This window comes from Equus caballus, chromosome 16 (assembly GCF_041296265.1).
Source record: "Equus caballus isolate H_3958 breed thoroughbred chromosome 16, TB-T2T, whole genome shotgun sequence".
NCBI classification, from domain to species: Eukaryota; Metazoa; Chordata; class Mammalia; order Perissodactyla; family Equidae; genus Equus; species Equus caballus.
The window spans coordinates 3,804,185-3,830,074 of NC_091699.1; the positions used below are offsets into that span (position 1 = coordinate 3,804,185).

The 25,890-nt window shown below is 39.8% G+C and overlaps 1 pseudogene; it reads left to right on the forward strand.

Moving 5' to 3' along the window:
- Positions 1 to 1,207: 1,207 nt before the first annotated feature.
- LOC138918145 (olfactory receptor 2L8-like) lies at positions 1,208 to 24,912 on the forward strand (annotated as a pseudogene).
- The last annotated feature ends 978 nt before the right edge of the window (positions 24,913 to 25,890 follow it).

A 25,890-nucleotide genomic window follows, 5' to 3' on the forward strand; every position in this document is an offset into this window, starting at 1 on the left:
GGAAGCCAGGGCATCAGGCCCATCTCAGCAACGATTGATGGGAGGCTCTGCCTAAGCTGCCATCCAGGCTCCCTGGGCTGCTGATGTTCAGCGCTGCCTGGCTGTGTGACCACAGGAGGTGGTGTCTGAGCTGGATTCAGCCTCTCCCTCTGGCCCTGCCCGTGAGGGAAGAGAAGTCGGGCCCCTCCAAGTCAGGAAGCACATCAGTGGCTGAGCTGTCCCTTCCTGCCTGAGGCTTCAGTCTCCCCATGTGTCATCAGAGAGGGTTAGATTACAAGGTCTCAGCTCCTCTGTCCCCAGGTCTGGAGCCCAGAGCCTAGCCCAGGTCCAAGTCCATTCTCTGGAAGGGCCTGCCCACTGGCAGCAGTGCAACACTGGAAGAGGTGGGATGGGGGCTAGTTCTGGGCTAAGGGGGCTGTTTCTGATGGACTTTGTCTGTCTGCCTTCCAGGGGAATGTGCTCAGCTGTCAGAATGAGGTAAGGAGCTGCGGCCTCACTGTGGTGAGAGTGGGTGTGTGGGAATCAGAGAGACCCCCTTTCATAAGAAGCTCTCTAGCCCAATCCCTGGGGTTGCACACTTATTTGCAGAGTTCGATATACAGAGCTGGGGATCCTATGGCATTGGCGGGTGGGGGAAGTCCTGGCATCAAGGACCCCTTCCTGGTAGAGGATCTATTTTGGTCCAACTGTGAGAACAGGCACATCCTGACTGGAGTTGCAGGGAAGCAGGGTTCCCAAGTTGACAAACACTCCAGATTTGCTCCTTGTCCCCCTCCTCACCCTCTCCAAGAGCTCTCCAGGGTTCCCCACCCAGGCCATGTCTCCATCCAGCACTTTGGGGCCTGGTTCCAGGCCATGGAGCCCCTGAGCGAGGAGGCGAAGTGAGGCAGGGCAGGAGTTGGGTGAGGGCAGGGTGGACTCTCTGCAGACCAGCTCCAGTGTCCATGGCCGTGGCTCCATGGTCAGCCTCAGATCTGGCTGCACGTTGACCCCTGGGGCCCTGGGACTCCAGCTGCTGGGAGGCTCTGGGAGGCACAGCTCAGGTGTGGCTCCTGGGAACCCACAGCTCCACTCTGTCCTGTAGCTACAGCCTGTCCTGTCAGCTGGAGCCCCGATACCAGTGGACCAGAAAGATTCGACCCTTCTTCAAAGACAAGAAGAGCCACTCATCTTCGCGCCCAGGGCTGAGTGAGTGTCTGGACTGGCAATGGCTAAACCCAGGGGCTCAGTACAGATTCAGGCCAAGTCTGGGCCAGGGGCGTCGGATAGCTGTGTTGCTGGGGCCCCAGATCCACTGCTGAGCAGTCCTGTCATGGGCGATTCCCCTCACATTTCTGGGACTGGTTTGTTCCTCTGTGAAGTAGGTGACACTAAATATCAGCCCCTGTGTCAGGGACAAATGGGGTGCTGTTGGCTGACTGATCACTCAGCACCCGGGATGGGGCACAGGGTACAGTGGGTGCAGGGAGGGGGGAGAGTATGCTGTGATTCTGGGGGAGGCCCCATAGGAAATTCCTCTCTCTATCCAGACACTAGACCCCCAAAAAAGAGCCCAGCGGTGGTGGCAGATGATGCTCCTGAGACCAGCTGAACTACAGCAGGGACACAGCAGGGACGCTCAGGTGCACGGTGCCACCTCTCAGATGCTGATGTGAATGAAAACTTTGTGATCCATTTCCTGGGGTCCCCTGAAGGCCACAAGGGAGTGGACGACGGCCCCCACCCATCTCCCTCACACATTTTCCCCAGCGCCTATTTCCCTCTTTGGAGGGGCCATGTTTTTGTTATCAATTATAAATGCTAAGTTTGGGTATTCTATTAAATTTCGGTTTCTTTCTCAGCCTGGGAGTGGACGTGTGGTTCTTTCGCTCTCTGTGCTCATGGAAATGAGATCCAGAATCTCACATTCCTCCTTGAATTCAGAAACCTCGCAGCGTCCTCAGCTCAGGGTATGTGGTGAAGGGAGAAGTGCCAGTGCCGTCCCTGGCTGCTGAAGGACAGTCCCCTGTCCCCCTCACTCAGAGGACAGGATCATTGCAGTGTGGTTCACCTGGTCCTGGAGCATAAGCGACCCCTCTGATCTCCTGGGGCTGAGACATTGGAGGGACTTTCTCTGGCAGAACAACAGCCACGGAAACGGGGGTGTCTTTAAAAGTAGCACTTGCTTGGGGCCAGCCCAGTGGTGCAGCGGTTCAGTTCCCATGGTCCCCTTCGGCGGCCTGAGGTTCACTGGTACAGATCCTGAGTGCAGACCTACGCACCCTTTGTCCAGCCACGGTGTGGCAGGTGTCCCCCGTATAAAACAGAGGGAGATGGGCACGGATGTTAGCTCAGGGTCACTCTTCCTCAGTAAAAATAGGAGGATTGGCTGCAGATGTTAGCTCAGAGCTAACCTTCCTCCACAACAAAAAAGCTGGCCCTGGCCTGTGCCTAGCACAATTCCTGCCCAGGACCGTGGCTGCCTTTCTGCACTTGGAGGATGTGGGAACATTTTCCCAGTTCCTCTTGCCCAAATGAGGAACTTGTTTTCTGATTCAGTCCCTGGAATTGCATCAATTGTAAGTGGGGAAAATCCTGTAAAACCTCAAAATGTGCACGTGGAGAGGGCGACGCTAGAGGAAGGTCCTGTGCAAATGGACTAAGGGCAGGCAGGACTCTCCCTCTCTGGGCCCCTCTAGGGTCTCCCTGTTCACCTTTGACCTGGGCTTGGTCCTCCTGGGATTCTGGTCCCTGACTCTGATTCCCATTTCCTGCTTATTTTCTCTCCAAGGGGAAAGATTGGGGATGCAGCTTTTAGCGCCACAGCAGGGTCTCCCTCAACGAACCTGGTGCTCCCTGTGAACTAGAGTTTTCAGCATCCCTGCACTTCCGCCTGCAATTATTTCTTAGGGAAGAAATTCCCTAGATGCCGCTAGCCTTTCTGTCAGGTCCATCGTGGCCACTCCTTCCAGGCTGGACCTGATGGATCCCAGGTGAGCTCTGGTTGTCCAGGATAACAGACCATCATCCTGACTAGGAATGACCCCACAGTGTTCCTTGCTGACCAGGGTGACCTGTGGGCCTGTGTGATTCTCAGGTCCATGGTCTTGGACAATCACCAGTTTACACACTCTGGTGTAATTTGACTGGTTTTTCCTAAAGTGGTAGCTGGGCCCGAGCCCATGAAGCATGTAGCCCCTGGGGTGACTGGGGTCTTTTCCACAGTCTTGTGTGGTGGTTCTGTCATCGAGGTGTGAAACTTTCCTGTTGGAAAGTTAGAAAGATGAGGCCTAAGAAGGGTGTGAGTTGGGGGTCCTGTGGCAATGCCACCAAACTAATGTTCTGTGGATGTGCATGGACACAGCTTCACCAAGTATAATCCGGAAATGCTCCCCATGTGGGTGTCCAACAGACACTGGTCTGGCTCAACTGGAGAACCCACCTGATAGCCAACAGCTAAAGGGTGACCTCCCGGTCTTTTGAGCCTCATCCCCAGGAAACACCATGTAAACAAGGACCAGATGAATCGCTTGTCACTTCTGAGTTATCCCCTCCTTGCTGATGGCTGCAAGTGTCACTCAGACACTCAGCAGGCTGGACTCTGCCAGGGAGGCTGTCTCGGGACAGCCAGAAGCTGAGGATCAATCCTGGTTCCCGGCAGCCCAGGCCCTTGCTGATACAGCACAGCCACCCAGGAAAGAGACTTGCCAGAGGAAGGTGGGGAAGGCTGTGCTTCCCTCCAGGGAGAAAGACTCGTGGCAGGTCCCAGGGCTAGTCCAGGGCCAGGATGAAGGCAGGGGCATCCCAAGAATGTCTCCTCCAGGACTGAGAGCTGACCCAGCAGGTAGCAACATTCAGTGAGTCACATGGGTACAGCTTTGGCAGAGGAGGGACAGTTTATCCCATCCTGGGGCTTTCAAATTGGAAATTGCTTGCTGAAGTCCATGAGTAAAGCAGTTATAAAATATGGGTGACAGGTTTATTTTTGAAGGGAAGTATGATTTACCAAAACTGGTTTCCTAAGAGCTAACTAAAGGGAAGAGAAAATAATAATGTGAATCTCTTGAAATGCTTCAGGTGAATATAGTGTCAGAGAGCAATCCTCAAAATGTTTCAGGAACTGGAAAGCCGGGTTCTGTTTAAACTGTTGCAGGTGTAAGCTGGGGATGGGTGCTTGCATCTCGTCTTCCAGTGTAAGTGAAAACTAGATCACATTTGGAGTGAACTCTGTCTTTCCAAAGTTGTGTAAGACATGGGATTGTACTCCTCACTCACGTCCCTCAAGAATATCTTGCCATGTGGTCCATTCATTGATGCATCTTCCATTTACAGGAGCTAACAAAAAATCTGTCCCATTGACAGCCATACCATCCAGCTAAATACCACCTCCCCCTACTCACAGTGCCCTGCAAGCCTCTCTTGGTCATCTGTCACATCACAGTGAAGGAGTCATGCCAGAGTGTTCCAGAGCCCTGGGAAACATATTCATACAACCTCCAATTGCCAAGACACGAGCATCTCTGAATGGGAAACCTGACTGTCAAACACTGCCTTTCCCTTGGCTCACCTTAAGATTTGTCCCTGAATGACAAGATTGGACCATTCAGCCGACTGCTGCCCCCTCGGTTTTGGTGGCTCTGGAAGAAGTACCAAGATGTACTGGCCTTTCCTTCACCATTGAGGAAACCAATGAGAACGCCTCTTGACTCCTCAACCTATCCTTAGGGTTTGATGTCTACGCTGCCTGTCCCAGTGACCACAAGACTTTGGAGACCACTCTGACTCTCCTTAGGGAGTTGAACTCTGTCTAACTACAATCACCAGACTAGAGCAAATCTGTGGCCACTGTTTTAGGAACAACTTCAGCATTTGCAGCTAAGTTTGGAACACTTCTGGAGATCTACCAAAGCCCCTGGGTAAGGGGTCTGTATTCTGGAGAGAGAGATTCTGGTCTTCACCAATGAGTTCTCTCATCCAATCATAGGGAAATGCAGAAGCTCTATGTATGTCATCCCAAGGACTTCTCAGTTTGTGAGATTATTAACTGGGTTGGGAAGGAAGATGATGGTGAAGGAGAAGTGCCATGGAAACATTGAGACTCAGCCCAGGGTCATACTCAAGTCCAATGCATCCACCGCACAGCTCCTGGGAACATTGGCTGAGGAGAGCTCACAGCTCTTTCCCTCACAGGACATGCCCACAGCATAGGGAACCACCTAATCTTAGGACACAGCTCTCTAGAGGGACAGCCAGAGGCCCATGTCTGGCCGATAAGGGAATAAGAAGCTTGGTCTCAATTTGGGACAAGACCAAAGGGCCATCCCAGATCCAGAGATCCTTGAGGGTTGGCAGAGACTCAGTGGCAACTGTCTTGTGCTTCAGCTTCTCCTTCAACTATCCCCGCCTTGCTAACTTCCCATAGGGATATCTCCCCAGAACCCTTCCCTAAACCTTCCACACGGACTCCTCCCCCTCACAGTCTCTTTCCAGGGCCCCATGTGTGACAGGCAGCAAACAGGAGAGATTAATGCTGAACACAGCAGCATGAGATTTGGCAAATGCTGTTCTGGAAGAATTATCTGTTAGACGATCTGAGAGGGTAGGCCATTGTAATCTCCAGGATAACTTAGGTAATGCTCTGGTAATAAATTCACAAATTGAGAAAGTCATGACTAAAGATGTATTTCTCCTCAGATTTACATCATACATTGATAGTTGAGGTGAAGGGACCCCTGCTTCCTAAGTCACGTGGAGCAAGGCTGATGGAGGCCCCACGATCTTGTTGGTACACCATCTGAAACTGATGCCTTCTTCAGTTGCCACCAAAGGGCAGAAAGAGCATCTAGGGTCTTACACATCCTCTTTTATTCTTTGGGTTAAAAGTGACGTCATTGGTCGGAAGGTGACACACATCCTTTCCAAAACCCAGAGGTCTAGGAAGCATAGCCTTCTGTGTGCCAGCGTGAAAGCGGAAGTGGATGCTGGCCAACACACTCTCTTTATTTTCACCAAAGGATATGATTTCTCTTCCTCTCACATAGAGAATTCGCTCACCCTCTTTCCCAAGGAGGACATCTGAAGACCCGGTAAACTCAGAAACCCTAGCTGACCCTTGGGCTAATGGGACAAAGACTTCAGGGGCCACACATGAGAAAGAATACAGAACTTGCAGGAGTGGATCAGAAAATTCACTAAAGAAACTAACAGGACTATTGTAATAAGAAGAAACAAGAAATGCTGGGGATGGGGAGAACCTGATATCCATAATTGTCATATCATCATGTTCCAAATACTAAGTCTTCTGTAAGAAGTTGCACGGAATACAAAGGGACAAAGAAGGATGGCTCATACAGAGGAAAACTTAATGATTAGAAGGGGCCCTTGAGGAAGCACTGAGGGGTTACTACAGAAAATTTTGTCTGCTTGTTGCTATTCACATTCCTGTGCTGAGCCTATGTCTTCCTAAGCTTCCCATGGGCATGCTGAACAGCTCTGTTTCAGGGTAAGACAGAGTCAGAGGTCATGGATACCAGCAGCTGATTTGTCTATTTTCTTCTGTCTTTCTCCATGACTATATCTATTGTCTTATCGCGCTTTACAAGCAAAACTTGGAAAACCTACCAAAGCAATTGTTTTTGGGTTTTTCTACCAATAGTACAGAAAACATGGCTGTTATTTTTGGTGCTGAAACTCAATTTTGTGGAGTAAATTTCAACCTGAATTTGAAGTTTGTTTAAAATAGTTACACATAGAATAACCATATGACCTGGCACTTCCACTCCTAGATGTTTACCCCCTAAAATCGAACACAGGTATACAACCAACAATTTGTATAGGAATATTCTCATCAGGCCTGTGCACAGTATTTCAAGGTGCAAGGTCCACCAACTGATGAAGGGAGAAACAAAAATGGGTACATCCATGCAATGGGATAGGAATCAGCCATGAAAAGAAGTGAACAGCTGATGTGTGTACAATCTTTAAAAACATTATGCTAGTGAAAGAAGGCAGACACAAAAGGAGAAATCTTTATGTTTCTACTGATACGAAAAGTCCAGAAAAGGCAGATCAATAGATAGAATGTCCCTTCCTGGTTGCTAGAGGCTGGGCGTAGGGTGGAATGGGGAGGGACTGCTTAATTTGTACAGGGTTTCCTTTAGGATGATGAAATCTTCTGGTATAGACAGCAGTGATGATTACACAGCACTGGGAATGTCCTAAGCCAGAATGAATTGTGGGTGATTCACCTTTTCACAGTGAATTTTACGTGATGTGAATTTTACCTTAATTTAAGAAAACAATACAGAGTTCATTATCTCCCACAGCAGAGTGCCAAGAGCCCCTGTGGCTCAAGGATGAAAGGGCTCTATCAACAACCTCATGACTACTCCAGGAGTGGTAGATTTTCATTTTCTCTCATAGTGAGAGTGTTCTGTCCATTGTCACAAGACTATTCTATTCTTGGCCCCAAATGTCCAGACAGTGAGAGAAAATATGCCCTGTCATACCCCTTTTCACTATACAGGCCTTTCCTTCCAGAAGCCCCAAGGGGACTTTCTGCGTCAGAGTTGCAATCCATCCCATGACTAAGCTACACTTTGAGCAGTGACAGGATTGTGTCAAATTCCTACCCCACTGTTCTCAGGTGAAAGGAAAATGTCATGTTGCATGAGATGGGAAACACCCAAACTAAACTTAGGTTGTAGCAAGGAGAAAGCCTGAGGGTGGGGAGTTGGGAAAAGAATGGTGGCTTTGTAAGGAGGGGTCTTCCATCTCTCATTTGAATGCACTCTCCACTTTTCAATCTTTCCTGTCTGCTAGCTTCACCCAGTCCTGAACAAAACCCAACTTAGAAAAGGTGCTGGGGAGCACACTCTCTTTGATGAAAAAGAAACCCTGTGACATAATAGGGCATGCTGAACACTGAATATTCCTGCCAGTATCGGGCTCCTGGCCAGAATGCGAGACTTTGGGTACAATAGTCTGTGTGATGAAGACTTGGTCATCAGCGAAGAGGTGATAGGATGGCCCGTTGGATGCAAAGCGGTATGCCATCTTCTTAAGACTAGATTGATAGATTGTAAAGGTATCAGAGCAGAACCTTCATATGAGATGAAGCGTGCACTCACTGAACGCTGCACCCAGTTCACCTTTGGAAAGCGATGCCTTGACTTCCTCCTGTGTCATGCTGCTCACCTGTATTCAGAGCCAATGCCTAGAAAAAGCAGGTTTGTGCATGTTATTCTCTTTATTTGAGTATATGCACCCAGGCAGCGGTTGTGTGAGTGCAATGAATGAAGTGGATGGATATATCAGGCATCCTGAGCCTCCTGTATGCATGATAAGAGCACTTCTCATGTATGGATGCACTGCCGAGACAAGTAGACTGCGGATGTCTACTCTCTCGGGAGGCCCCACTTACATTTTCTCTTGGTTACTTTATTTGCATACCATCTGGTTATCAAACTCCATTCTGCTTAGCATCACAAAGCATTCACCACTATTTCCCTTAAATTTCCCATAGTTGAAAAGTCCCAGGTCATTTTGTAGTTGATTTATAAAATCATAATGCTTTGTGTCCTTAATATGTTGCTAATTTTCTGACAAAGCAGTGCCATACCTGAATCAGGAGCCCAGGACTGGGTTAATCCAGATCTGCGTTTCATAACATGCTCTCATAGTTTGTGTCTGCCAGGACCACATTGATTTTTTTATGGAGGGACCTTTAGTAGTGTGTCTACTTTTCAGCTTCTTAGTTTCTCTTTCCTGGAACCTAGAATCTACCATCCAGCCAGGTAAGAGAGCATATCAAATAGGTTTGGCCACATAATGGCTCAGTATCGTAGCCACATACATATCTGCTTGGAAAGAATTTTTGGATGAAGTGTTTAAATAAGAGAAAACCAATGTATGTTGCCAGTAATATGTGCAACAAAAGTGATAATATAATTTGGTAAAATTGCCTTTGTCTCTGTAAGTAGTTCAGAAGAGAAGAAAGAAAGAGGGAACATAAGCCTGGTAAGTCACAATTAGCTGTGTAGATAATATCAAGCCAGGTGGACCTTGGGGAGTTCGTAGGGATGTAATAGAAGGTAAAAATATGCTCTCTTCTCAGGGGAGAAATAGAGATAGCCTCTTGGAACTGCTGATAATGTAGAAAATGATGAACAGTGATGCTCTCTTTTTCCTGCTGCTCACCTAAATGGGTGTGTCACCAGAACTGCCGTTCAGGATTCAGGAACATTCTGCAAGAAGGAAGGCCTCTTTGCTGCTTTCCTTGTGTTTTGGTTTTGAGAGAGAGGTTTGCAATCAGGCGGGTATAGATGTTACTAATCATCCTGTGAGAGCTCCACCTCTTCCCTATATAAAGAAGTCTACGCAAAAATATTTATAATTAAGTTGTCAAACTTTTAAAACGGAGAGAGACTTCTGAAAGTAGCAACAGAAAAGTGACTCTACACATACAAAGAAACATCAACAAGCCTACAGGTAGGTTTTTCAAAAGAAACCTTGAGATCAGGAATAATTGATATAATCCAAGCTGAAAATATGACGGAAAGTATATCATACACAGAAGAACTGTCTGAACAGTAATTTTTCCAAAGATATATAGAGGGTCAACGGACACATGAAAAGATGTTAAACATCACCTATTATTAGAGAAATGCAAATCAGAACCTCAATAAGATATCAGCTCACACCCACCAGAATGACTATAATTAACAAACAGGAAACAAGTGTTAGAGAAGATGTGGAGAGAAGGGAATCTTCATACACTGCTGCTGAGAATGTAAACTTGTGCAGCCACTATGGAAAACACTATAGAGATTTCTCAAAAAATTAAAAAGAGAACTACCATATGATTCAACTATTCCACTTCTGAGTATTTATCCAAAAAATGTGAAAACATGAATGTGAAAAGATATTTGCACTCATATGTTCATTCTATTATTCACAATATGTAAGACTTGAAGACACCCTAAGTGCCCATCCATGGATGAATAGATAAAGAAGATGTGGTGTATATATATATATATAGCATGGACTACTACTCAGCAATAAGAAAACATAAAGTCTTGCCATTTGTGACAAAATGGATGTACCTTGAGCTCCATGAATGGACACTCCAGGGGGTCAGGACATATGCATGGGCCAGGACTGTGTTGACAGTGTGTGTGGACCTATGGGCCATGGGGTTTATCAGTGGCTTTGCAAACAGCCACATAGGTGATCAGGCCCACCTTCCAAAGCCTGAAACAATTGTGTGCTCCTGTGCCTGGGCCCAGCCTCACTCAGCTACAATCCTGAGAGAGCTGACAACAGCCTTGCAGGCCCAAGTCCCACAGCAATTGTAAGCGCCTGAGCCTAGCAACGAGGTACACTGGGGGAATACTCACTTAACATAAAAACTGCAACATGAATGTGCTATTAGATCTTGTAGCCAACTGTGCTGGGGCTCCCCAAACCCAATAAACTGACTGAAGGGTCCATATCAGCCACACACACCTGAGCATTACAACAAGCTGGGCAAGGGAGACAACCCAGATGCCATGAGAATCTGCAGCAAAAGCAACCCTGCCACAACACAAGGACATACGTAGCCCACATAGGGGAAACCCCTGGAAGTTTGGAACTGGCAATGAGAGGGAAGGACAAAGGACACGGTTGGGCCTCAAAAGGTGCCTCTCACATAAGGCCACTTCTCCAAGATGAGGAGACACAACTGATCCATCTAATACACAGACATAAGTACAGAGAAAGAGGCAAAATGAGGAGGAAAAGGAATATGTTACAAGCAAGGGAACAGGACAAAACCCCAGAAAAATAACTAAATGAAACAGAAATAAACAATGTCCCTGACAGAGACTTCAAACAAAAAGTCCTAAGGATGCTCACTAATCTTGGGAGAAGAATGGATGAAGGCAGTGAGATCATCAACAAAGAATTGGAAAATATAAAAAAGAACCAATCCAAAATAACAAATACAATACTGGAAAAGAAAAAGTCACTAGAGGGACTCAATAGCAGGAAACATGAATGCCCATAAGTATACATTGTATCATCTTGTATTAACTCTCTAATTCTATCGTTTCTAAATGTCAGACTTTTGTTTGGTTGTGGTTGTTTTCTTTCTGATCCATTTCCTCCAATTTACCTTTAAAAGCTTTCATTGAATCTATTATATTAATTATTATATCTTTAATTTTTAGAACTCCTTTATTGTCATCTCTCATTTCCTCATATTACTCTTGATATTTGTACTCTGGGTTTAACTTCTCATATTTTTCTGAATGTGAAATTATTTTGTAAAGATTTCTTGCATTTTTACCAATCATTTTTTAACTCAGTATGTGTGCCTGTGCGTCTCTGTGTGTGTATCTCCTTCTTTCATTTGGAGACTTCCTCAAAAGTCTGACGACCTTTGGTCTTACAGTAGTATTATAAGACCAAAGACCTAGAGCCCCTTTTTGGGCAAGGCATGCTGAGCTTGCTCACTGATGTTATTCTCTTTGAAAGAGAATTCAACCACTCATTAACCCTAAGAAGATTCTCAGGATGCCATCTCCCCTTCTCCATTTAAGTGATTGAATTTTTCTAAAAATTCTTTCTTCCAAAAGGTCCTGAACTCTTTCATCTCTGATTCCCCTTCTTTACTCTCATCCACACTTTCTTTAAATGATAACATTTATCTTTTTATTATCATGTTAGTCGAGTTTTATGGCAGAGATGTGATAAATAGATGTGTTTATACTCCCACACTCATTTACAAATAGAGTTTTAAATACATAAAAACGAAAGGGAAAAAATGAATTAGTAAGAAAAGATTCCAGAAAGAAATGTACTATGCTCTATGAACATTGGGAAGCAGATGGACAGAATGCATGTCTTTTGGGAGAACTTGAGCAGAGTCATGGAGGCTACAATGAAACTGCAGTATAGATTCATAAGAAAAGGGTCTATTTTAACTTGAGCAGTTGGAAGTTGAGTGAGGAGGCAGAAGAAAATTGCTTTGCATGAATGGTGTTTGGCAATAAAGATTCATTGTAGATTTCTGAAAGGGAGAAGCAAATAATGAAATGATGTCTAAGCAGCTTGATTTGGCAAACTTCTTGAGGAGAATTCAAAAAAATGAGTTTAGGTCTGCAACGTGAGCTGATAGGCTGCTGCAGTCTGAGAAGTATCAGGGCTTCACTATAAAAGAAAAGCTCATTCCCCGAGGGTCATAAAAATGTATTCAAATATTGGTCTATATTTTATGCATTTGCATTGAATTTTTTCCTATACATTTAAAGTATAAGGTCTGGAATTAGTAATGCTGGAATTATGTTGGGGAATATATCTACATCCTGATAAATTCATTAAAGAAATACATTTTTTCTTACATTGCAGATGTCTATAAAATATTTTGGCCACAGATGTTTGTCTCATCAAGCTTTTATCTGTGAGTCAAAAACTGTAGTTTTTTTTCAAAATAGGTAATTCTGTTCTTCATTTAACAGCTGCAATTTTTCATGAATAAATAATAGTATGACTAAAATTATAAATTAGAAATGCCTTATTACTCTATACTTACAATTTTGTGTCTGTCTTTAGGAAAATATTAATGAAAACCCCTTGGAAAATTGTCAATTATTGAGATTATTCCACCATCTAGAATTGGCCTGTTCTTCATTTTCATTGTTCTCATTTTCATGATGGCTCTGTTTGGCAATCTGTCCATGATCTTCCTTATCCTACTGGACACCCATCTCCACACACCCATGTATTTCCTACTTAAACAGCATTCCTTCATGGCCCTAACTACATCTCCACCATTGTCCTCAAAATGGCTTCTAATCTTCTGTTTGGAAATAAGTATATTCTTTCATTGGGTATTATATTCAGACCCTCTTCTTGACTTTAGCAAGAGCATAAGGCTTTCTATTTACCTCTATGTTCTATGATTGTTATATGGCTGTTTGCTTTCTTCTCCACTATGCTATTCATACGAGGAAAAGAGTGTGTGTGCTGATGTTAATAGGATCCTTAATAATGGTCTCTAACAACTCTTGTACTCACATTGTATATGCCCTCCATTTCTCTTATGGCTGATCTAGAGCCATCAATCATTTCTTCTGTGATGTCCCAGCCATGTTGACTATGGCCTATATGGAAACCTGGCTCTATGAGTATACAAGGTATGAGTCCCACCCTCTTCCTTGTGTTGCCTTTTTTCTTTTTTCTTGAAGAAGATTAGCCCTGAGCTAACTGCTGCCAATCCTTCTCTTTCTTCTGAGAAACACTGGCTCTGAGCTAACATCCGTGTCCATCTTCCTCTACTTTATATGTGGGACTCCTACCACAACATGGCTTGCCAAATGGTGCCATGTCCTCACCCAGGATCTGAATTGGCAATCTCCGGGCTGCTGAAGTGAAATATGCGCACTTAACCTCTGGGCGACCTGGCCGGCCCCTGTGGTACCTTTTATTGGTACTGTGTGTCCCTATGTCTGGGTTCGCCTGGATCTCTACCACATGTAATTAGCAGAATGGAGGAAGAAGTCTATTCGAACTGCAGCACCCACCTCACTGTGATGACTTTCTAATATGTGCCTTTTGCTTACACTTCCTGTGCCTGAGATCCCGCCAATCTCCTACAGACGTCACTGTTCTGGCTGTCTTCCACTCCCTCCTGACCCCAAGGCTCAACCCTGTCATCTACAGCCTGAAAATCAAAGAGGTGATGGGGCCCCGAGAAGAGTGATTTAGAGAATCCACTCAGTGAAAAGGTAGACAAACCATCTGTCTTAGTCTCCAAGTCTCAGTTACACATCTTTTCAGCTGTGTCCAGTCATGAAGAAAACTGATATTCCATGTCTAGAGTGAAGGAACTAAAATTAATCTAGAAGATTCAAAAAATTAAGGTTTCACATAATAATTGTATGTTCTAAGGCATAATTTTTGTTTTTCTTTGTGAACCTCTTTTTTCAGCAATATTAAAGGAATGGATTTTCCTCTAACTCATGGGCAAAGGGGATTAACTAACATGTATAAATGAAAATGGAAAATGCATAAACATGATGCCATTCAGCATACCAGTTCTACAATTCTTTATCTCTCAAAATTAGTAAATTAAGACCAAAGAACAATAGACGACTTAGGATGGACCCGCTCTAATTGGAACCAAATATTTTACTTATTTGTATAATAATTTACATTTTTTCAACCTTATTGAATGCAATTGACTAATAAAATTGTATTGTTTTAAGTTGTGCAGTAGGATGATTCGATATACATATACATTGTGAAACCATCATCACAATCAAGCTAATTGACATGTCCACAACATTACATAGTTAATTTTTTGTTGTTGAGAACAGTTAAGACCCAGTTTCTTAGCAAATTTCAGGTACATAATTCAGCACTATTAACTACAGTCGCCCTATTCTACATTAGAGCTCCAGAGCTTTTTATCCTGCATATCTGAAGTTGTGTATCCTTTGACTAAAATTTCCCCATTTCCCCCACAGTCCATCCTCTGGTAAGTGTCATTTTACCCTCTGCTTCTAAGAGTTTGACTTTTTTATATTTCACATATAAGTGAGAACATGCAGTATTTTTCTTCCTGTGTCTTCCTTATATCACTTAGTGTAACATCCTTCAGGTTCATCCATGTTGTCACAGTGAGTGACAAGATTTCCTTCTTTTCTAAGGCTGAATAATATTTCATTGTATTTATATTTACCACATTCCCTTTATCCATTCATCCATCCATAACCACTTAGATTGTTTCCATGTCTTGGTTGTTATGAATAATAGTACAATGAACATGGGCAAGCAGATACCTCTTCAAGACAACGACTTCATTACCTTTGGAGATACACACAAAAGTGAAATTTCTGGGTCATATGGTGGGCCTATTTTTAATTTTTTGAGGAGCCTTAACTGATTTTCATAATGACTGTGTCAATTTGCATTCCATCAACAGTGGGAGAGATGTGAATAGATGATATAATTTTTGACATTTTATATGCATGTCAATTAAGCATTTACTAGAACACTAAATTATTAGAAGTTTGACTTGTAGAATAGTAATTGGCTATAACTTGCTTCTCTCCAAATTTAAATTAAGTGGAATTATTTCTTCACAAGGAACAGGATGAAAGTGTCATAATAATGTGAAAAACCGTGATGGTTGCTTGTTGTTGAAAGGTTTACTTCATCCAACTTAACTACATGCTTCTAGAATTGGGGAAATTTGAAAAATATTTAAAAATATGCAAAAATATTAAAAAGACAATTGTTGCTTAAGACCAGTGACCAAATACTTACTAAGCACTTCACACATTTTGAGGGACATTAAGACATATTTCAGACTAAATGGTGAGCCAATGACAATTGCAAGTTAGCATAAGCCTTTTGTTCTTGCATTACAATAAACCATTCAGTCATAAAATTTTCTAAATGTTTCTACTTGAACATTTTTAAGATCTCTTCTTCAATTCCTGTTATCACTGCCTTTCTCTAGGTCCTCCTTCTCTCTTTACTGGAATATTTCCTAGCAAGATTTTCTAACTGAATTAAAATGGAGTTTGGAATTGAATATTATTAGCTAGGGTTCTTAAGTGGAAAAAGAGAAATAAATTCAGTCCAATATAAACTGATAATATAACACTAAAAATGATTGAAAGACTTACAGAATCTTCAGAAATAGAGGTGAATCTTGTCTGAAGACTGCAACCATGAAGAATGTCCAATATGAGCCTGAGGATGAGTCCTGTGACGATACCTCTGTTGCCCCATCTGGGTGCCATTGACAGCCTCAGAAACATGTGACGAGCTCCTCTAGAAACTTCATGAGTTTATTTCTGTTGCATCCATATTCCCTTAGAGGTTGTGAACTTGCCCTGGTTCTTTGAATGACCCACTCCCAAGTTAAATCCTGCAGATAAAGAATCTAATGCATAGTGTGGAAATATGTCTTGGCCATAGCTGTACATCAAGTAAGGAAGCAAGCATTTAGGTTCTATCATAGATATGGAAATGTTTGCTTTGTAAGACATCTCAAACTAGCTCAGATAAAAAATGATGATAAATGATTTCTAGACTTTCTGCTTAACCAGAAGTCCTGTGGCCCTTCATTTATCTATTTACATGAGCCCGTCACAAGTGAGATATAGGGATATGTGAGGAGTTTGTCTTAGTTAAAATGTCTGGGGAAATAAATATGAGAGATTGGAAAAATAGAAAGGATTCGATCTCTACTTCTTGATTAATTCACAAAGACTTCCTATGACTCTATTTGGGTAGATACAGTGAATGGTCACAGAGAGATAGCACCTATCATGAAGTTTGTGACATTCATGTGTGAATATTGGTGCCTCTAAAGACTGGTGATCTAATGTGCCTCAGAGCTGTGTAGAAAGGCCATATCTACATTTCAGTAGTGAATGTAATATGGTGGCAACAATACAGGAAGGTCTCTTACTTCCTTTGGTATCTCAAAGCTCTTGCACCATTCAAATTTTCCAGAATGGTGTCTTCTTGGGGAGGATCCCAATAGCCATTCTCATAAGCTAAGAGAATCTAGAGTTGATTGTGTTATTATGACTGCAGTCCCCCAGCACAAGTCTATCTCCCTTTATATCCTGACAGGCTTGAATTTCTTCTAGAATTTCTTAGCTACAATATATATATTGATCATGTTAATCTCCTTAGTATAGTAAGTAATTATCTCCTTTAGCTTGTAAACCCCCTCATTTGCAGCATCATACAGTACAATATCCTACCTAAAACTTTATCTTCTCTTCATGCTAAATTGAATGGAGTTCTCTGAAATGTTTTGACAAGTCAGAATTGTATCAGGGATACAACGGCCTGTGTCTTCAATATATTATCCACAATCCTCACAAAAAGTTCTTTGACTGGATAATTCCTATTTCTCACTGATCTCAAGTATCAGATCAGGAGTCATTTACACAAGGAAGCTGTATCCTCCCTCTCTGCTTGCATAGATGCGAATATCTTACAAATAAAACATGTCATCATCATATTGTAATCATCTTTTTCACTGTCATTCCATGGACCATTAACTGTTATTTTTCTTCTTTAAAAAATTTTTAAAATATGATTTACAAGCACTTGGTAGATTTTCACAAATAGGAACCACTGAAACTGGCGTCCTGACTGGGGAGCAGACATGTCCAGAACCTCACCAGCTACCCCTGTGCTCTCTTTCATTATCTATCACTCAAAAAGTAGTCTATTTTACAACTTCTGATTGCATAGATTAATTTTGTCATGTAAGAGTTTTATTCATATATCATGTGCCTTTTTGTATCTGTCTTATTTTCCTTCACATTATGTCTGTTAAATTCATTCCAGTCATTTGTACATTTGTAGATCATTAATTCACGTTGCTACTGAATATTCCATTTGGTAACTATCCTCTATTTACTAACTCAGTTTTGTTAACAGACATATGTGAATATTGTAGGATTTAACTATTACAAATGTTGCTGCTATGAATATTTTGTACTCCCCTTTGGAGAATTTATTAAAAAATTCTGTTGGAAAAGACCTAGGAGTGGAAGTTCTCAGTCATTGGACATGCTTATGTTCACCTTTTTTTTATCAGCTTTATTAAAGTACAATTGGCAAATAAAAATTGTATATATTTATTATGTGCCACATGATTTGGTATACATGAGCCATTAACAGTTAACCGTCAATGGCTTGCTATTTTCTTTTCCATATACCCAGATCTTGCTTACTGAGTATTTGTTCTACCTTCAAAATATTTGCTCATCAAAGCATGTCTCAGTCATTCTTAGCCCAACGCATTTCCACATAATTACTAGAATTAGTTTATAAAATTTCCACCAAAAAATTGGGATTTTGAATGAGATTGCATACCATTTGGATGATAATTTGTGGAAAGAAAAAATCTTTTCCAAGTTGACTCGTTTTATTAAAAAAGCATATCTCACCGTGTATATGTCAATTTATAAAGGCTTGAAACATCCATATTCTATTAAATTCGTATAGAAATTTTTTCTTTTATACTTTTGTAGATATTTTCAATTTTATGAAAATATTTGTCATCTGAATCTTGCATTTTTCAGAATGGGGCTTCTTTTTCAAAATATATGAATGTGATTATTCATGTAAGAGCTGTGTGATTTTATGAATAATTTAACTGGACTGAATACAGAAATTAAAAAAAAAAAGCTGAGGAGTTTATTTAAGTTTCACACTCTTCTTTCTTCTCTTAAGATAAACCAGATGCCATGGTAAAAGAAAAATATAGAGAAATGTGCCAAACAGAAATTCTAGAACTGAAGAACACAATGACTGAACTGAAAAAAAGCAATGCAGAGTCTGAACACTAGACTTAATCAAGAAAAAGACAGAATCAGTGAGCTCAAAGACAGGTCATCTGAAATTACCCAGTCAGCAGAACAAAAATAAAAAAGAGTGCAAAAGGGCTACAGAACTCACAGGATTCCACAAGTACACCAACATATGCATTGTGTGAATCCGAGAAGGAGCAGATGAAGAGAAAGGGGCAGAAAGCTTATTTAAAGAAATAATGACAAAAAACTTTCCAAATCTGAGGGAAAAGAACATCCAGATCCATGAAGCCCAAAGAACTCAAAACAGAATGAACATACAGAAGTCTTCACTGAGACACATTATAATCAAAACTTCAAATATTTTTAAAACATTTTTAAACAATTTTAACCAGGCCAATATTATTCCTTCCCAAGTAAAAGATGTAATTGACTTGGTTACTAGAAATCATAAGAAATATAAGAACAATTAGACTATTTTCTTCAATAGCATTGTTTTATTAAATGTTTTGCAAATATAAATGTATCAATGAGTATTATCATTATTTTCCTTATTAAGTTGAACTGTTTATAGTTTAATGGGTGTTTCCAACAGAAGAGAAATAATTGGAAAATATGTAGTAACTAAAATAGAGATAACTCACATATGTGTGATACAATAAGAAGTTTTATGTATACATTTTTATTAAACTAACTAAATTTCATTTAATTTAATAAATTTTCAGGCCAATATAATCAAAAATGGGAAATAATATATGGAGACACATATTTACTGTGCACTTATAAACAAAAATGTATGAAATATATGATCCATAAAAATTTAGAGATGTAATTATATTGGAAGAATGTGAATAAATATATTTGTTTGTTTCCCAACTGAATTGGCCCTTAACACACCTGTGGAAGCATCTAAATAAATTATCACAACTCCTTCTCCAAACTTGGCTTACAGCCATCCAGGGAAACTAGTGACTTAGCTTACTTCGAAGCCTCAGAGAACATACCCAAGTGAATACCAAAAAAAAAAAAAAAAAAAATGAGCATTAGACTAAATCTCCAGGTAAAGAAGCCCTAGAATCATTCTTGCTGCTGAGTTTCATTGGATGTACCTAAAATTTCAAGTATAGAGATGGAAGTTTAATATGTATGTTTGTTTGGAAAATATTCAAGGAAATTTACAGAAAATGACTTTGTTCATTTTATGACAGTTGGACCACTGCCAGCTAACCAAGCCAGTGAGTTTGTGAAAGTGTGGAGATAATTAAAGGTATTAATCTTAATTGTATGTTTATCTTTACTAGCCACTTAAGAACTCTTCAGCAAGTGTTTAAGAGAGCTTTATTCAGAATTAAGTACTTCTTTTTATAATAAGCAATGGATACATTCAGACATCTCATTAACCAGGGAACTCCAAAAAAAAAATTCCATTTGAATATAGTGGGTTTGAATAAGATATATAAATATTTTACCCTTAAAAATAAGAAATGGATGGGCTGCTTGAACACTGGTTCACATTTTTTTCAGATATGAGTTCTTTGTAAACCTAAAATGTGATATTATACAATTCTGAGAACTGATCTATTTGTGAACAATTGATCATGAAATGACAATAAAATATGGTTAAATTGACAGAAAGGCAGATGATGATACTGTCTATGAACTACCGTTCTGGAACTATGGTGAATAATACATGGGTCTAGATGCAACAATACCATATTCTGAAATATAATTGAAAATAATTTTGATACTCTATGATACAATATACAATAAAAGTTTATATGAATTTAAGTCATACTTCAAATTTGAGAAGAGTTTATTTGGCCATAATTGGCCCGAGACGTTTGTAGAAAACATGAATTTGCAGGATAAAGAATATTCACTGAAGAAGAGAGGATGCATTGTATCCACAGTCTGTGATGTATCTTCTGGAAACAGGGAAGACTGAAGCCAAGTCAAAAATGCTTGACAACAGTGTAGGTAACATGAATTACATTCTTCAGATGTAGAGGTGTTTTCATTCAAGGAAATGTGATCACAAAAGTATTGATTTCATTGTTAACCGCTTTGGCAGTGTTGGTTACTGTTACTATTGAAATCATTCAGGATTTAAAGTGATCAGTTTAGAAAATGAGTGATGTAATCTATGTAAGAGTTAGTTAAGAAATAAAAGATCTGACATGCAGTTTGATGTTGAGCGAGTGGCTGCACGTTTTCGATGGTGTTCAGGAGGAATTGTAGAGTATGAAATAGACAACAGAAAGTGGTTTTGCAGCTGATTCATAAATGCGCTTTCTAGATGGGAAGTGAGATGAGGGTCACGGGAAGAGGTAGGGCCTAATTACATTGGAGTGTGCTTTGGATGTGCTCGAGTGAAACTTGAAGAATAAACCTAACACTTAAGGGTCCAAATACTCAATAAGGATTGTAATGCTCAGCCTTTCTTACTTCCTGCTGTGTGATTATATTTTTTTCCCATGAAAGAAGAGTGGTTACGTGGCACCCATGGTAATCTTAATGTTGCTTCCTACTTGCTCTTTTACTCTGCATGAATCTACTCTTTTTAAATTTTAATTTTTAAATTAATTTTCTGTTGTTGAGTTGTAGGAGTTATTTACATATTCCCTGTATCAATCCCTTACCTGATATATATTTTGCAAATATTTTTCCATTTTGTGGGGTGCTGATTTACTCTGCTGATAAACTTCTTTGAGTCACAGGAGTTTTCAATTTTGATGAAGTCCAGTTTATCTATATTTTTATTCTTGTACATGCTTTGGTGTCATATTCAATAAAGCACAGCTAAGTCCAATATCACGAAATGTTTTCTCTGTGTTTTCCTCTAAGAGTTTATAGTTTTAGCTCTATTTAGCTCTCCCACTCATTTAGTTTTTTGTGTATAGTGTAAAGTAATGGTGCAATTTCATTATGTGCATCTAGATATTCAGTTTTATCATCACCTTTTGTTGAAAAGCCATCCCCATTGAATGGTTTTGAGATCCTTGTTAAAAATCATTTGACCATACATGTGAGGGTATTTGTTTTTTCTGGTATCTCTATTTTATTGGTTTATGCTTGTCTTTATGACAATACTACACTATTTTTTTCATAATAGCTTTTCAGTAAGTTTTGAATCAGAAAAAAATGACTTCAATTCTTTTTTATGATCGTTTTGGCTATTCAGAGTAGCTTGAGATTTCATATGAATTTTAGCATGTATTTTTCCACTTCTGCAGATAATCTCATTGGGATTATGATAGGCATTTCATTGAACTTGAAGTTGCTTATGGTAGTATTGACATCTTAATGATATTATTTTTCCAATCCATGAACACAAGATGCATTTCTATTTATTTGCCTCATCTTCAATTTCTTTCAGGATATTTTGTGATTTTCAGTGCACACATTTTTTGCTTTCCTTGTTAAGTTTATTTCTAAGTATTTTATTCTTTTTGATGATATTATCAATGAAATTGTTTTCTTATATTCTTCTTAGGATTGTACATTATTAGTGTATGGAAATACAACTGATTTTGTATCTTGCAACTTTGCTGAACTTATTAGTTCTAACAGATTTTTGTCTGTGGAGAGTTTAGAATGGAAACCCTCCCACTCTACATACCACAACTTCCATCTGTTTCCCATACTTTGAACATGGTCACATCCTACTTTGGGTCTGTGGGGGCAAGGTTGACAGCATTGTTTCATTATCCAGTATATATTACTAAAATAAAAAAACATAAACTATAGTAAAATCTAATGATCATTTAGTTACTATTTATATATATAGTTCTTTTCATTATTATGAGTATTTACTCTGTCCAAGGCATTTTTCAGGTCATAAATTTATCAGCAATATTGACCATTTTCAGAAAGTGTTTTCATGAAGACATTTAGAATTTTCAAGAAAATATCTTTCAATAAAATATTTCTCATTTACTTTTCTGTGTTCTGTTCATGGTGTTTGAATATGGTGGATCATATATATCAATTCTGAAAAATGGTTTTTTGATAATATTAACTCCATTATTATTTGGCAATATGCATTTCTAGGAATAACAACAAGCATACACTGGTTTCCCTACTTTAATTCTCCAGTTCTCCTAACTTTTCAAAATGACAATCTTTTTATGTTGCTGTTGCTGTTTTCTTTTAAATCCAGTAGATTTTTCACTTTGTCTTTGAAACTTTCACTTAATCACTTTATCGATTATTATATATTTTAATTTGTAAAGCCCTTTCTTATTATCTGACAGGTTTGAAATAAATCTAATAATATATTGTGGAACAATAATGTTTCATACTTCTTTGAAGATATGAATCCTAATTTTTAAAAGTGTATTCTTTTTCTGTATTTTCCCAATGACGTAGAACTCACTTTATATTTGTTTGGGGCATGTGTGAATATGTATTTGTGTGTGCATGTGTGCATATTAGTACATCTTCCTCTTTCGTTGTGAACTTCCTTAAAAGTCTGGGAAAATTGGGCTCTAAAATAATACTTAAGACTAAAACATCACACACTGTGTGGAGCTTGTTCACTTACGACGTCTCTGGAGGAGAATCCTCCTCCTACCTCCATGAAGACTCTCAGGGTGCCTTGTCCTTTTTTTCCATTTACATAACTGACCATTTCTCTAGCCAAATTCCTTCTTTCAAAGAGTTCTGAACTGCTTCATTTCTCATTGTGCCTTTTTCTTACCTGAGGTCTTTTAATTTATGACATCTATTTCTTTATCATCATAATATTTGGGCTTTGAAAGAGAGAAATGATAAGTATATATGCTTAAATTCACACACTTATCTAAAAGTGGAGATAATTTTTAATACAAAAAACAAAATGGAAAAATGAATGAGTAAGAGAAAGTGTCATAAAGCAATGTATAATGTTATAAACGTGCCAGCAAAGCAGAAAGACAGAAAACACGCTATTTGGGAAATCTTGATCAGAGTCATGAACGCTACAATAAGTGTGTGTAGATGGTCAAGTAAAGGGTTTTCTTTAACTGCAGCATTCAGAACCTGAGTGAGGAGGCAGAGGAGGATGACTTTTTGTAAGTGGAACTTGACAATAAGGGTTCATACTATATTTCAGAATAAATGAAACAAATGATAATACCTGACTTCAGGAAAACTTCATTTGACGTTATTGTGAAAAGAAGATTTAAGAAAGAAAGCCCCTCAAACATGAGCTGATAGGCTACTGCAATTTTAGAGGTAAGTTTTGGGGCAAAATATGACAAGAAAATCATCCCTTAAGGGTGATAGACATTTATTGATACTAGAACTCCATGAAGTATTGGTTTACATAAATTTTATACTCAGGCATTTTGAATACAGCATATATTTTAAGGATACCTCAGTTTGTGTAGGGCAGTAAAACGTATTTATCCTAATTAAGTCAAAACAGAAATCTTGTTTTAAAAATAATTTTAGCATCTTCTTACAAAATATTTTGGCCAAAAATGTTCACATATTCACATTTTAATCTCTGGATCAGAAAATGAGGTTTATTTTTCCCAAAATAGATAAGTTCAGTTCTTCATTTAAGAGCTATAAAATTTTAAATAATACACAGTCTAAAATAATAAGTTAAAAAGAACTTATAGTTTTATACTTAACTCACTTACTCTTGTGTCTGCCTCTAGGAAAAATCATATTAATGCCCTAGGGAAAATTATAATCAAATATCAACTGATTTCATTTTATTGGGGTTGTTTCCACCATCAAAAATTGGCCTGTTCTTCTTCATTCTCGTTGTTCTGATTTTCCTAATGGCTCTGTTTGGCAACTTGTCCATAATGCTTCTCATCTTCCTGGACACCCATCTCCACACACCCATGTATTTTTTACTTAGCTCTCCATCATTGACTTGAATCACATCTCCACCATTGTCCCCAAAATGGTTTCTAATTTTCTTTTTGGAAACAAATCTATCTCCTTTATTGGATGTGGGGTTCAGAGCTTCTTTTTCTTGACTTTAGGAGGTGCAGAAGCACTGCTCTTGATATCTATGGCCTATGCTCATTATATTGCTATTTGCTTTCCTCTCCACTATTCCAGTCTTATGAGCAAAAGAGTGTGTGTGCTGATGATAATAGGATCTTGGATAATGGGCTTTGTAAACTCTTGCACCCACACGACATATGCCTTCCATGTCCATTACTGTCAATCCAGGGCCATCAACCATTTCTTCTGTGATGTCCCAGCCATGTGGACTCTGGCCTGCATGGATACCTGGGTTTAAGAGTACACAGTGTTTATCAGCACCATCCTCTTCCTCATGCTTCCTTTCATTGGCATTGCATGTTCCTATGGCCGGGTTGTCCTTGCTGTCTACCACATGCACTCAGCAGAAGGGAGGAAGAAGGTCTATTCCACCTGCAGCACCCACCTGACTGTGGTGACTTTCTACTATGTTCCACTCTTTTACACTTATCTACATCCAAGATCCCTCAGATCTCCAACAAAGGACGAGGTTCTGGCTGTCTTCTACACCATGCTGACCCCAATGCTAAACCCCATCATCAACAGCCTGAGAAACAGAGAGGTGATGGGGGCCCTAAGAAGAGTGATTCAGAGAATCTGCACTGTGAAAATGTAGACAAAGCTTTTTGTGTGTGTACCCAGGACTTGGTTATAAGTTCATTCATCCACGTACAGAATTAAAAATATTATGTTATGCTTAGAGTGCAAGGACTACAATTAATGTAGAAAGGAAGAATATCACTTAGGTCTGGACAAAATTATCTTCTAAATATACAGACATGTGAGTATATATATACATATATAAAATTCTAAGCTTTATCTTTTTTCTTCATGGTCCTTTTCCCCATCAATTTCAAATTAATCTTCAAAGTCATGTATTTTTTGCTGATATCATGTCCATGATAATCATTGTCATGTAGAAATGAAAGCAGAAACTAACTGAAGTAGTCATTCAGCATAGCAGTTCCACTATTTTCAAATATATGTAAAACAAAAAATTTTCCCTGGATGTCAAGATCTAATTGAAAGTCAGAAGACATCTTGTTATTCTCATAGTAAACCTGTAATTTACCTGTGCCAGTTACTCTGTCTTTTAATTTAAAGAAACATATCATTACAGGTATTTAGCTGAGACTTCAAGACTTCACTGGGGATTTGGAACTCCTTATACCACTCTGAATGGAATATGAGAGGTTTATGTCTCTATTAGGGTGATGAATGCTAATAAAATGATTTAATTTCAGGTAGACCTCAGGACAACAATAAAATCTTGGAGGTGCTAACAGAGGTCAAGGAAACTGTGAAGTTAATTATAAGATGAGTGGGTCAAAAGTTTAGTCAAATTAGTGGGAATTAATTAGTCAAAGACATTCCCACACCCATCCCTGGCATTCTACATATACTAAGTGTACTTCCTAAGTAAAGTTAAAAAGCAAATTCAACTAAGTAAATTTTGAAGGGTATATTGGTTTTATTGAATGAATCAGGCAGCATCTCATCTAACAAATAGAAAAGAGCTCTGAAGAGCTTTACAAGGAGCTCTTGTAAAGAGGTGGAACAAGAAAGTCATTCTTGCAAAGAGCTGATTGTTTCA